The 11,054-nt window shown below is 41.6% G+C and overlaps 1 long non-coding RNA gene across 1 annotated transcript in view; it reads right to left on the bottom strand.

Moving 5' to 3' along the window:
- Positions 1-325: 325 nt before the first annotated feature.
- The window catches only part of LOC115014707 (uncharacterized), a 64,943-nt gene continuing 54,214 nt past the window's right edge, over positions 326-11,054 (bottom strand). The window contains exon 3 of the long non-coding RNA XR_003832931.1: positions 326-454. This is a non-coding gene — a long non-coding RNA (uncharacterized LOC115014707). The remainder of the gene's footprint in view (positions 455-11,054) is intronic.

Genomic DNA, 11,054 nt, shown 5'->3' with positions numbered 1-11,054 from the left:
AAAGAAGGAAGAGAGAGGATAAAAAGAGAGATAGATAGAGTAGTGAGAGAGAGAGCGAGGAGAGCGAATAGGTAGAAGAGAAAAAGAGGTAGAGAGAGAAAGAGAGAGAGAATCTCTCGTCTCTCTCTCCCTTCTCTCTGTCTCCCTCCCCTCTCTCTCCCTCTCCCTCTCTCTCCTCCCTCCCTCCCTCTCTCCTCTCTCCCCCTCTCTCTCTCTCTCTCCCTCTCTCCCTCCCTCTCCCATAATATATGGCTGTATTGGTCACTGTGGTTGATTATATGTGTAAGTACTTTAGGAAAGGAACATATGTGAGGGGAAAGGAAAGGAAGCTCTGTCCCACCTGAGTTGTCTGTCCTTGCAGACGGCCGTCATGACCAGCAGGTTTCCCAGGATGCTCATCAGCATGACCAGAGACAGGAAGCAGATCAGAGCGATCCGCTTTGGCATGCTGTCGCTATGGAAACGCCAAAAAGACAGAACAACACATCAGTTCAGATCTGCAGAGTGAAAACACAGTGTGTATGTTTTACATGAAGAGACGTTAGTGTGACTCTATTACTATTCTTTATGATGAAGTGGAGCTGTCCCACTGAGAGCTAAGTTCAGGTGTTGGTACAGTCAATGGCAGAACAACACATTTAATGAGCGCTTCATCCAGAATCTGGAGTGAAGTTTCTCAAGAGGGACATCTGATGATGATGATTTATTCCATAGTCCAGGGCTTAGTTATGCATACACAACTCAGAGAATTTGTAAAATAAATCACATGTGGGCAGGTTTGTGAAGCCAGGTTCCACCTCTGCACACCTCTGTATCATCTTTATTGTCTTGATTTCTCAGTCTTTGCGTGCTGGCACACTGCTGCTGCACCTTCACCCCAACGAGTCTACGTCACCCAAGAGAGGAATCAAGCCTCATCACTCCCAACTCCCTGCCGTGCTGAGCTCTGTGTTTCCATGTGGAGAGTAATCAGGTCAGAATATAATACAGACATTAAAGGAAGAGACTGACTCTCCACATCTCTAAATAGCCGAGGACTAAGATTATATTTTCATGCAAGAAAACTTGCTTTTTCTTTTAAATCATGTGACCCTTAAATGTAGTTATTGCATCACTGTTGCAAGTACTGAATGGCATAAAACCAAAATCTTTGATACTGAACAAACAATTGAACGTCTTGTGGCATTTCATTCTGTGATTTACAACGAGCGGATCATTTTTCAAGGACTCTTTGACAGATAAGAGGTATAGTTTATGCCATAAAGTGCAGACGTTACCGTTTGCGCTCCTATATATTTAACCTTGGCATGGCTTCAACAAAACATCTCAAGGTACAGCAAAGTAGCCGGCATGAGTTATGACTTCAAGCCCTCTGAGTGAGTTAAGAGCGCTCTGAAATGACTTCTTTAATGTCAGACTTGTTTGACATTGTAATGCATTACAGTATCCTCCTGAGGCTTGTGGTCTCTCGTACTTGAAGGCTTGACAGGTGGGGGGAGGGAGGGGGGAAGGTGCAGCGCACAGATACACACTGTCCCCAATGACTTTGCACAGGAGTGAGAACAACTCAATTATAATTTTCTTTTCCAATGTCTTCGTTTGGAAGTCTACATAACATTTAATTGTAGCTTTTATGTTCTGTCCACATCATCTGTAATATGCGAATGCACGCTATGCAGGAGCTGTACTCCGTCCCTATCTGCCAAATGATTTTACTCTCACCATCTGAGGATCAAAGGCAAAGTGATGTGCAAATGAGGCTTGTTCTTTGATCAGTGGTGCCAGCACACTAATCAGATCAAATGGGAACGCTGACAGCTTCTCAACAGAAGCTTCATTATCAAAAAGAAAGTCAGAAAGGTCTCTGTAACACCACACTAATCTTCTTTCATCTTGAATTTGTCAGCTGCAAAGTCTGACCTTTCCCCTAAATGAGACATTGATATGCATGTAATTGTAGAAAACGCCTTTTAACACCACAGCAGGTTCAGCAGGCAGCTTACACATTCCCTGGCTCATTTAGGATTCGACAATGAAGGAGCATCACCTTCAGATCACACTCTTACTCATCAGTAGCTGTCTGTCAACTCCAGATTCAAAAGCTGCAGGCATCTGCTTCCTCATTCTCAGGGAACAATTAGTTTCAGCACCCTGTTGTCTAGTGTGCAACATTTCTTTAAAGACTTATTACGCTGGAACATTGTAACCTGGGAGCTGCAGTACAAACACACAAACAACCACACAATCACACTACATCAACTAAAGCCTCTGTTGTACGAATGTCCATCCCAAGTGTTTATAAATGTTCTGAATGTCTACGTCTAGCTGCAATAACCACATAATTAGTGATAACAGCGAACACTTTCAGCCTCGGGTGGACTGAAGTCGTTGTGTGAAGGATGAAAAGGAGAGCTTGAGCTTTGTTCTCCTCCACACACCCGGCTGGTTCCTGCAGGTACTGTAGTGATTATCATATTGTCCGTTTAGAAAAGTACCAAAAATGTATCAGAAGAAGTTTGAAAGATGGGATTCGGGGAGTTCAGGTGCTGATGATTTGTTTTTGTTATTTTTCGAGCTCCTGCAAAGCAGAACCTGTTTAGGCTGCAAAACTACTTGGTTAGATTTAGAAAAAATGTCGTAGTTTGGGTTAAAATACGTGCGGAAGTGGCGTTACTTAAGTACAGAGGTGACGTAACAAAGCACTGACGTCTGGTTGCACATGGACGAGGAGCAGCACTGGGTGAAAGTGCTGTGCTTTCACACCCACCCATCCAATGAATGCAATCCTGAGCTACAGACCAACTGTATATTTATTTTTTTAAGTTGTCCCTTGAGACCCCGTGTGAAGCTTTAGTGACCCCTGGTGGGGTCAGAACCCCCGGTTGGGAGCCAGTGTACTACGTCACCTGTCCTGACTCAGGATTATGTGGGTTACATACGAACGGATTATTTTGGAAACATACTTTTTGTAGGTATAAGTACGAACAGTGTGTAAGAGAAGCCTGGTTTGAAGCACAACATAGGCATCTAAATCTTTTCCACCCATTGACATTACCTTTACATTACCTTTACCTGGAGGACCCTGGCGACCTACAACAAGTACATTCAACCAAAAACTAGATGTCGGCTGAAGCTGTGAGTTCATCTTTCACAAAACTAAAAGCAGGTTCAGTGCCGCAGTACCAGCCCTTACGGTTTCTTTAATACATTGTGAAGTGAGACGTCAGTAGCTGCTAGCATGAGGTGTCTCGGTGTACTAATAACCTGGGGGGTGAGTCTGCTGTCCTGACTTTAGGGCCAAGTAAATTCCACAACTGTGGGGCCAGAATAAAGAGCCTTGACTTAGATGAGCGACCAGCAGGTCCAAGACATATCAAACCCACCAAATCACTGGGTTTCCATGATGCATCTTAAAAGGTGAGCTGTTACAACTAGTAGTTTCTCTCAATCTTCTCTTTTCTGTTGCCTACTTACTGCCTCCCACCAGATACAAGAAGAGCTCTTTCTGTCATTTGCTCTTAAAAGTTACTTTATATATATATATATATATATATATATATATATATATATATATATATATATATATATATATATATATATGTGAGACTGTGCTAGAGAATGCAGAAACGCAGAGCCAGAGGTAAAAGGAAAGGACTGAGCGAAACAGAAAACTTAGTTGACATCCGATACTCATGAACTTTGACCCGCAGCTAAGCTGAACTTCTGGTGGGCAATCAGCAAGCATCAGCTTCAATTAGGGACAGATGAGGGGTGACTGAGGAAATGCCTCCTCCAGACAAGAAGCTTTAACGCTCCCATTCGTCACTGGACAGCTGGTTTTCTCTGCTGCCCCATGAAGACAGAACGCACACACACATTTCTACCTGCCTTCATTTCTGAGTGATTTTGAAGCTTCTGCTAAATGCGTTCAAAATAAATGTTTTGAACGATATCTCAGCTGTGTCAGGAAGTGAAAAACTAAGATTACCTCCACATGCCTCAGAGTATCCTCTGCATCACTGCCTTCACAGCTATTCTGGAGCTTGACTTCAGAGTGGGCTCCATATCAGGTGGCTGTACTGAACGAGCTGCTGAAGTGCCGCTGATTGGATCTGAAGAGCAGGCTTTTTTTCTCCAGTCTTGATGACTGGCATTCAGGAACCTCGGTGGTCCACACAGATGGCCTGGAAGAGCTGAAGCTGCAGGCGGAGAGCTCGTAGTGTGAGGCAGCCGGAGAAATCACATGTCTGACTGCACACTCGAGTGATCCTGCATGAGCCTTTGCGTCAACTGAGGTGAGCTGATTGCACAGAAGTTGTAATCTTTGGGGCCCTTCACAAACTTACAGTGAAGGTTGTGAGAGAATCCACCAATGCATCTAAATTGAAATCTGTAAAACTTAAACTTTTTCTTCAAGTCAGAAGTGAAATGTTAGAAGTGCACTTGTTAAAACCCCCAAATATGTTTTCTTTTTTTAATGATTCAGCCACTATGATAAAGGCGTTTTAATATCTCCTTCCTCATTGTTACTATGGGCTACATCCAGTGCTCATACATGATTTAGATGCTCTGACTTCTCTCTCAGTCCTAGAAAGTTCTTGTTCGGCATCACGTAATCTACTACGTCTGGGTGAGACGTCCGGCAGAAACCAGCTGTTCTATAAGAGGGCACAACTCAAAAGAGAGCCAACAGGAGGGATTGGTGGGTTGTCATTTTCAGGAAGGAAAGCGAAGGATGATGATCATCTCAGATGCTTTACAGCGGTGGAGCGGTTGCAGCAAACCGTGATGGGAAGGTGAGAACACTTTACAGAGAAGCTGCTTAAAAGTAATCATTGCCTCTTTAGCCATGTGGTCCAAACATGCTTATTAAATCATTTTGAATTGATGAACAAACCAGAGATGTCTGGATATGTCTCAACAATACTTTAGGTTTATGTCATTTGCACCAGTTTTACTTATTGCATCTTTTTGGACTTTATGTTTGTACACACATATTATCTTATTCCTAATACTGCGAACCTTTACACATCCCCGATAATATATTGTGCAGAATCCTTTAATTACATTTTAAAACATTTATAAAAACGTTAGGGCTGTCAAGCGATTAAAAACATGAATCTAATTAATTACAAGCTTTGTGATTAATTCATCTAAATTAATAGTATATCAATAGAAGCATTTCAAAATATGAAGTGCTTTCCGTTGAGGTGAAATAACTCCTCCTCTACTTATTCTTCTGACGTATTAAATAACTAGTTACCAGCTTCACATTTCTTAGTAAACCACAGTTTTATAATGGGCGCTATACACTAACCTCAAATGACCAGATCTTCCCAATCACATCCTGTCCCTTCTCCCTCAATCGAGCCGGTATTCTCTGTTCCTGCTCACCCAAACATGTCCATCAGACACTTGTGTGGGTAACCATGTTATGAACAGTGATGGCTTCCAACTTTGCATTGTCTCTGTCAAAAAAAAAAGTTTTGGGCTGGAGCTGAAGGCCTCAGTGGAAATCCCTAATTGTGAACAATAGCTGTCTGGACACTGACGTTCCCTCTCAGCAGGCATAGACAAGCCTGCTATTATGCAGACTGGCACCAGAGGCCACGGGCGCCGTCTAAACTGGTATCAAACACTGCTTTTCGGCGTCATAAACAGAGGAAAATGTGTCGAAATAGATGGCTGGGTCATGACAGATTCTCCTGCTGGCTGGAACAACAAGATAGCAAAAGTGGAGGCCGAAAAAAGAGAATAATTATACTTGAAAGCTCGGGAGTAAAACTAAATTGTGACAGCAGGCGGTCCACTCAGTTTGAAATGTTTGACAAAAGACAATAAATCAGTACAAATAGGATTAGGAGGCCTTGGAGCATTCTCCCACTCGCATGCTGAAGAGACATAATGTTTATTTTTTACATTTATGATCTTTGTATCAAATGAGAGTCAAGAGTTTTATCACATCTGTATCCATGTAAAACGTCAAGATTTTGGAAATCCAAAAATAAACAGTCACCTGCATGGAAACCATTCAAGGTAACACCTGTATGTTTAAACTTTGAACTAAGAATTCCTTCCATCTCTAGGATCAATAAATGAAACATCATTTACAGCTTTTTCCTTTCAAATCTGGAAATACACACCTTTGTAGATGTATACAATCGCCAATCAAGTTTTGACGTGGTGTTTTGGTCACAGTGAAGGTGCCCAGCTCTTAACTGTTGGTCTGGGATTATCTCTTCTACCTGTCCCAGAAGATTATTTTATTTGCAGTGACAAGGCTCTTTAAGAAACCCACTGCTGCTGCAGCAGCTGAGGTTTGTTTATGAACGACAGGTTTCTGTTTCTGCAATGAGCTGAAGGGTCAAACTGAAGTTCTGTTCCAATCAGGCTCAGTTATCTTTACCTCACCTCGGAAAGAAAGGTTGTACAGCATGAAATGGTGCAAGAGAGAAGCAGAAAAAAGGTTTGAAACACAATCTAGTTCCAACGACGCTGCTTTCAGAGCCCGTAGGGTGATGAGTGTGAGCAGTTGGTCTGCTGTAAAGTAAAGCACTGGTTTTATTACTTCTTTATTTGCCTTATGGTGACTGGCTACATACTGCTAATGAGGAGTCTTTTTCCCATAGTTGTGGCCATCCTTTGTATTTGTAGTGAGAACACTGTACTCACCGAGTACATTTTTGTTATTGGGGGAATAATCAGTCACCCTTTAGTGTCTGTATCAGACGCAGCAGGCTTTCAACTAACTCCAATGTAAACCAATCCGCATCATCATTAAACACTCAGAGTAATGTCGTATTAAGAGCAACAAAGTCCGCCAAGTGCGACGGGGAGAGATGGATGCATGTGTCAAACAAAGTAAACCAAAGAAGTTGTTTTTACTGATAATGTTATATATCACGGGACGTTTTGACGACGATGTATCACGCAAAGTGTCTGAGTCTTCTTATTAACCGTAAACATGACCTGTCCCGAACCCAACTTTTGTTGACAATTTTTCAAAAGACAACACTAGAAACAGTAAGAAGAAGTTGAATCCTGGTGCTTTGCAGAATCGTCCATTATCGACTTTCTTGAGCACTGACTTTCTGTTTCACTTCTAAGTAAAGAGCTTCAGATAATTGTGGTTTGATTGTCTAACTGCTCGTATTTCTTCCTCTTTAGGACTTTGATGTCACCATGTTCCCTCAGCTGCAGAATTTTCAGGACTTTAGTCAAGTTAAGTTGTACTGTGATCACAAACATGTTTCAGAAGGCTTCTACAGATCTAACACATCAATAATCAGTCACAAAGCAAAACGATGCAACAAAATGAAACACAAGGAAGTAAATCAGGACTGGACCTGACATTCACCAGGATACATTAACCGGATGTGTTGGTTGTGGCGAGGGTTTGTACAAGCGAAGCCTTCATTAGATTGTTTACACAGATATTTGAAGCGTAATAAAGCGTGCTCTGTGCACCCATCATTATGATTGTAATGTCAAGCTCCTTTAACTCTCTCAACTTCCTGGTAGCTCATAACTTTACTCAGCTTGCTGTCTAAAACCAAACTCCCCCCCCAGTTGTCTCAGAGAGTTTAACCTCCAGCAGTGATACAGAATTAATCTGAAACACAGCATGGCTGGAGGTGCCTCAGATCAGCTCCCACCATCAATATTTGACAATTTACCAAACACCAGTGCGTAATTTCCATCTCCCAAAACAGAGTTGAAAATGTAATGCTGTAATCGGCCCAAATGCTGCAGTTAAGGGAACGATGCTTGCAACAAAATAAAGATGAAATACACACAAGGACGAAACATAGACAGCTTGGCAAAGATCTCTTAAAAACACCACCTGCACCAGATGCTGCAGAATACACAAGGGAAGCAATCATTATCATCAGTGCACAGTAGGAATCATTCATTTCAATGAAAACCCATTCACTCTCTCTAATACGGCTTTTTCTCTTGACGATGTAGCATCACCCTTCTTTCCACAATGTTTCTACCTCTCTAATTCAAATACGTGGACACTGATATGACCATTAGCATAGTTATACATTAGCATAGTAACCATTAGCATACTAACCATTAGCATAGTATGCATTAGCATAGTAGCCATTAGCATTGTATAGTAATAACGCCTCATTTTCCAGACATTTTTAAAGCTAGACTGTACTTTTATGAAAACAACAACAGAGAAAAGACTCCGAGTGAGATGCAGAAGATTCATCCTGATTATGAATTTAAATTCTGGAGTCATGTGAAGCCACTTTTCCTTTGACAGGAAGTGGTAAATCAAACAGTAACAGCAATAGAAAAAGTTACGTTCAAGTTTCTCTGCTCTGTCCAAGAGCAGCCATGGTTTACTCCTTTTTCAGGATTATCAAACTTGAATTGCTGACACATTTCACATCGCTCATTTTTATTCTTGGGATATGCATGAAAGATTCCCCCAGTCAGGGCGCTGTCAGTTTGACTTTCAACTTACAGACAGATGACTGACACAAGCTCTCCTTTGCTGAAACATCAACATCAACTCTTCCCTGTATCCCAGATGAAAACACTACTCGGTAAGCTGTCCATGAGTTTTGATTCATGTTTTGAAACCGGACAGGCATCAAAGCTGTTTGTAATGACTTCAATACGTTTCTGAATCAGTTTCAGGTGGTGAATCAGCTCAACTTCAGTAAATGTTCACTGTTTGGTTCGGCTCAGCTGCTTCTTAGTCAAAGTGCATGTTTTAATCAGCTGATAGGTGTCCTTTAAAATCACATAACAACGATCTAACAAAGATTTAACCAGTTAGACCTTTGTTCTAAGTCTAAACGTACTGAAACTGCAGGTAACCTTTACAACGGTACTTGTGTTTGTTGCAAATTTACCATAGTCTGGTTACGGTTAACAGTTTCCGCTGGTTGGTGAAATAATCATGAATGACCTAATACGCAACACAACACCGATTATCATGCTAGCATTACCAAAATAGTGAGAGAACGTGTGACAGATCTAAACTGATATAAGCTGTTTCACTGTCATTTCAAGCTGTCAAAGCTTTAAATTGTCCGAAGAAACACGTAAAAGCAACTGACAAATCTGACATCTGACATGAAAAATCTTATTTTCCAGTCTGCTATTAAAATGAGGACTTGTTGTTTCCTGACAGTGTAATGTACTGATTACCTGGAATAGCTGAGCCCATTTCAGGCAGGTGAAACTCATCTGCTCTCCTGAGACGGTTGCCTCAGAGTAATGGGACAGTTAATGATGTGTGACCAATGTTATAGGCAGGGAAGGACAATAAGTGTCCACTAACCTTCCTGACACTAAACCCACCGGAGAGTGTTCAGAATAGAAAAGGACCCCAGAGTCACGTATGTGTCTCAATGTGAAATATGCCCTGTGATTAAAGTTGTTGTGGTTAAATGAGGATGACATTACTTCTACTGTTTCCTTTGCACTGAAACACAGTGAAAATATACTGGATTATTGCATTTGGTGCATTTTACTTCATGTGGCCAAGCTTTAAGTGAAGCAAAGCTTGTGAATAAAAGTCAAACGGAAACATAATTTCTCTTCTCTAATACATGTAGAAAGTATGGGATATGTGCAACAGTCTGGACTGGTAGTTATCCTGGTTTGACAATTACGGTTAAGAATGAGTTTGTTATGAAGCGAGCGCAAATGTGCAATAGCTGCGACCATGTTCTGACCAACACTTGACTTCCATGCACAATGTCAGCCTTCCAGGGCGAAAACCGTGGCCAGCAAATGTTAGGACATTTTGGTTCTGTCTCCAGATTCCCTCAGACCTTTTCTGTAGACTGGACTGATGTGTATGGTTGTTTCTGTTTATTGTGTTTTTGCTTGTGTGTTCCTCTACCGTCTGCGGTCGATAGTTCCTAACTTAGTGAAATGACCTGGAAATATCTAAGTAGCAGCCATGATCAGAGCTGGTTATATTCTCTAAATGCTAAGGAAAGGTGCTTAAACACTTCCTTCCTTATCTCTTTTAGCATACGGTACACTGGACCATACCAAAGGAAAGGAGAAAATGCCGTCCCACAATTCCTAGTGGCAGCAACATTTAAAGCGACGCTGTTGGTTTAAAGTAGGAAAAGCTGAAGAAAGCAGTGTTTCAACATCTAACATGGTGATGCATTAAATCCTTATCATGCACTACAGCTGGATCTAATTGTATCTAAATAATCTCATTAACCTGAGTACTCTGCTCAGCTGTGAAAATGTTACCTTTCACTGTTTGCTACTATAACCTGTAATTGACACACTGGGTTGGCTGCACCACAAACCTGTGGAGGAAGACATGCTGTCGGTTCTATAAATACTGGTCGCTAAAGAGGCCAGTAAAGGTCACAGACAACTTAATGCCACCTTAAATACATATGAAATAATGAGGCTCAGGCTTTTTTCTTCTCCACCTGGCATCAAACCCTCTATGTAACAAACACATGTGAGTCATGGCTCTGAATGCAGTCAGAAGTAAAAGAAACAAGGAGCACATTTCTGCTTTTCCCAGATTCATTGACTAATTCTTTGTGCTATTCAAATATAAATGAGTGTCAAAACAGTGTGAGGCATCAGCTGTTAGTGTTAATGTGGAATAAGCAGCGCTGTGATCATATGAGGCTAATAGTCAATTTCCCCGAAGACACAAGGCGTGATTCTGGCAGCTTATCACACACACACACGCACACACACACACACACACACACACACACACACACACACACACACACACAGACACACACACACACACACACACACGTACACACACACAAACAGACACACAGACACACACACAGACACACACACACACACACAGACACACACATCCTGAAGTAACACGCGACAGGCCACTCAATATAATTTCAGCTCCATCCAATTACTTAACATGAGTTTTTCTGGTATTACTACATTTATATGAAGTTAATTAGTTAATTTAGGTTCTGGAGCCACGCCTCAACCACACCTCTGATCACCTGTCAAGCCTACTTAAACCCGTCAACACATCCAGCCTCGTTTGTCTCAGAATTCACGTCTAAACG

The sequence above is a fragment of the Cottoperca gobio genome, chromosome 10, assembly GCF_900634415.1.
Source record: "Cottoperca gobio chromosome 10, fCotGob3.1, whole genome shotgun sequence".
In the NCBI taxonomy this organism is placed as follows: Eukaryota; Metazoa; Chordata; class Actinopteri; order Perciformes; family Bovichtidae; genus Cottoperca; species Cottoperca gobio.
Note: the sequence above shows the minus strand (reverse complement) of the source record. Positions and strands in the feature narration are given on the sequence as shown.